The sequence below is a fragment of the Marmota marmota genome, unplaced genomic scaffold, assembly GCF_001458135.2.
Source record: "Marmota marmota marmota unplaced genomic scaffold, marMar, whole genome shotgun sequence".
In the NCBI taxonomy this organism is placed as follows: Eukaryota; Metazoa; Chordata; class Mammalia; order Rodentia; family Sciuridae; genus Marmota; species Marmota marmota.
Genome location: NW_026000221.1, coordinates 13,323,964 through 13,327,454, shown reverse-complemented (window position 1 = coordinate 13,327,454; position 3,491 = coordinate 13,323,964).

The window sequence follows — 3,491 nt, the reverse complement described above, 5'->3', positions numbered from 1 at the left end:
CGCCGCGCGCTGGCCGAGCCACTGGTGGTCGCCGGCGGCCCAGGCTCTCGAGAACTGGGGTTCCGGAAGACCGGTCGTGGGGACCTGGAGGAATCGATGGAGGGTCGAGGAGGGCCGAGGAAGCAAGGAACTGCTTTCCTAGGGCCTCAATATCTCCTTTGGAGAAAGTGGAGTCCTCAACAGGTAGCTGGGGGACTTACCGGTGAGGACCAAGATGAGATGTGCCACCTGAATGAAGACAAGAGTGACGGACAAGATGGGAAAGTGTGTGGGCTTCTGCACCGGGCGCCCTGCAATAATCCAGTTCTGAGGAACAGCAGACTAGAGTGAGGGGTAGGGATTAGTAGAGTCTCCAGGACCTACACAGGTCCCGTCTGAATTCTGGACCCCCAGCCTGCTGAACACAATAGGTTCTTGGTGACTAATGCTGCTTCCTCTCTTGCCTCAAAAGGTTTTGCTACCTCTGTCTCAGCATCAAGCCAGGTTAAACATAGATTTTGCCCTGAAGACATTAATTAGGGACCAATTTGCAATTCAAGTGTGAAGACTAATTTTAAGTTCAAGTAAAACGCTAGCTTTCTAAGAATTGTCACTTGAATACTGAACCCTTCCATACCACATATATCTAGGGCTTCCCTTGCCCTAGGCACTGAGCAAGGCACTTGGATAGGGTGTTAGTATTATTGCTATTTTACAGAAAAGAGGACTAAAACTTCCAGAGTGGAAGTGGTTTGTCCAAGGTCCAAGGTTAATTGGTGGGCAGAGCATAGGTACCAACTTTTTTCAAAGATGGAAGGATAATGACTAATAATTTATTCAACCAACAAATATTTTGGGGGCACTTACTGTGCGTTAGGGAATATGCTAAGAATTGAGAGAGTGCCAGTTCAATAGTTTAAATAGGGCTGGATGTAGGCTTTGACGTCTGCTGGTGTCAAGTATGTCTAGAAGTTGCGGGTAAATACAAGAACAAAAAATAAAATGATCAATTGAAAACTTTTTTTTTAAAGAGAGATTTTCTTTCCCTGGATCCCCTTCCAAACCCATGTTCCATCCTGGAGTTATGTTCTCTGAAGGAAGTAAAACAGAAGGTCTCTTAGCCAGGGATCACTCAGCACAATGATTACCCAACACAGACAGTTGAGAAATCCCACCTACAGGCACAGACCTTCCAATGAAATTTTTAGGGCCCTACTTTGAAATATAAATGACAACTAAGAGTCACCAAACATTTGAGAATGGCCTGTAATATAGTAGAGATCAAAACACAATAAAAAGTAAGGAGGAAATAAGATATATGTCATGAAATGTTTTATACACACACACACATATACAAACCATTTTATATATACATCAATACATTACTGTATGTACATGTATATCTATATGTAGCTATAGATAGATATTTGTATTTTCAGATAAAATTAGAAGATGTTGTAACATAAAAAATTTAGAATAATCTGGGGCTGGGCATGGTGGCACACAATTGTAGTCCTAGCATTCTGGAAGCTAAGGTGGAAGAATCACTTGAGCCAGGAGTTCTCAACTGGCTGGGCAACATAGCAGGACCTCATCTCAAAAAAAAAAAAAAAGTGCCATGTGTGAGTGTGCATCCTGTAATTCTCACTCAGGAGGCTGAGGCAAGAGAATCCCAAGTTCAAGGAAAGCTTGGGCAATTCAGCAAGATCCTGTCTCAAAATAAAAAGGGTTGAGGATGTAGCTTGGTGGAAGAGTTCTTGTCTAGCATGCATGAAGCCCTGAGTTCAACCCCTAACACTGAAAAAAAAAAAATTTAAAGAAAGAAAATGAGACAAATGATGAGAAAAATAGAGAAATAGTCCAAAAAATAATAGCATAAGACTTCCATAAAGTTAGAATAGAGGAAATGGTGAGGAGAAAAAATAAAATGATAATTCAGTAACATTCATTGAGGAAAAAAAGAACAAGTTTTTTATTTAAGGATCCACTAGTGCCTAGTGAATGTAAGTGGACCCACACCCAACCCACTCAGACCAATGAGGCAAAGAGAAGATACCTTGAATTAAAAAAAAAAAAAAAAGAACAAAACAGGTTTCATTATAAACAATCAGGAATCAGAAAAGCATCAGACTTCTCCACAGAAACTTTGGAAATCAGAGTGGAGCAAAGCAGGGCGCAGTGGCACATGCCTGTAATCCCAGTGACTCATGAGGCTGAGGCTGATGCAGGAGGAGCACAGGTTCAAAGCCAGCCTCAGCAATTTAGTGAGACCCTAAGCAATTTATCGAGACCCTATCTCAAAATTTAAACAAAAGATAAAAGGGGCCAGGCGCAGTGGTGTATACCTGAAATCCCAGTGACTCAGGAAGCTGAGACAGGAGGATTGCAAGTTCAAAGCCAGCCTCAGCAAAAGCAAGGTGCTAAGCAACTCAATGAAACCCTGTCTCTAAATAAAATACAAAATAGGTCTTGGCTCAGTGGTCAAGTGCCCAGGAGTTCAATCCCCAGTACCAAAAGAAAAAAAAAAAAAGATAAAAGGGTTAGGGTGTAGCTCAGTGGTTAAGCACTCCTGGGTTCAGTCTGGTACCAAAGAGAGAGAGAGCGAATGAACAAACCCTTCCACATCATGATAGAAAATAAACCCCACCTAGAAGTCTGGTTCATCTGAGTAGAGGCCAGGTAGAAGGTTGATGAAAGACTCTTGGATGTGCAAAGATGCCTTCTTTCAAGATGCTGCTGGAGGAGGACACCAAAACAAGGATTTAAACGAAGACAGTGGAAGATAAGCAGGAAAAAGTGGATGCAGCAAGAGGGAGTGAAAAGGGACCCTAGGATGAAGCAGCAACAGCCACTGTGCAGCAGGGCTGGGGTCCAGATGGAGGGCCAGAGTCTTTGAGAGAGACTGCTTTTAGACAAAATTAAGAGTGTGTTTGATAGCTGGACTTCTGTAGTTCTAGCTACTTAGAATCTGAGGCCCAGGAGTTTGAAGCCAACCTGGGCAACATAGTTGAGATGCTGTCTCAAAAAAAAAAAAAAGCCTAAGTATGCAAGGCTCTGAAGTTCTAATCCCCAGCATCCAAAAATAAATAAAGTATTGGAACACACAGTAAAGAAAATACATAATTTAGGGATAGTTTGAGATAAATGAGTGATAAATGCTTAGAAAACTAAGCAAATGTCTATATTAACTTCCAGGAGAATAAAATGATGAATAGAAAGGGGGAAGTAAGAATGGCATAGCTCAACTGTGAATAGTATTTGCATAATTATAATGACATAAATAATGAATGCATAACTTACCTGAAAGACATACTCAGAGGCTAAGGCTGTAGATCAGTAGTAGAGCATTTGTCTAGTATACACATAGCTCTAGGTTCAATCCCTGAGATTCCAAAAAACAAAACCCAGGCTCTGGATGCTGGGGCAGGAGGATCGTGAGTTCAAACCCAGCATCAGCAATGCAAGGCGCTAAGCAACGCTGTCTCTAAATAAAATACAAAAAAGGGCTGCGG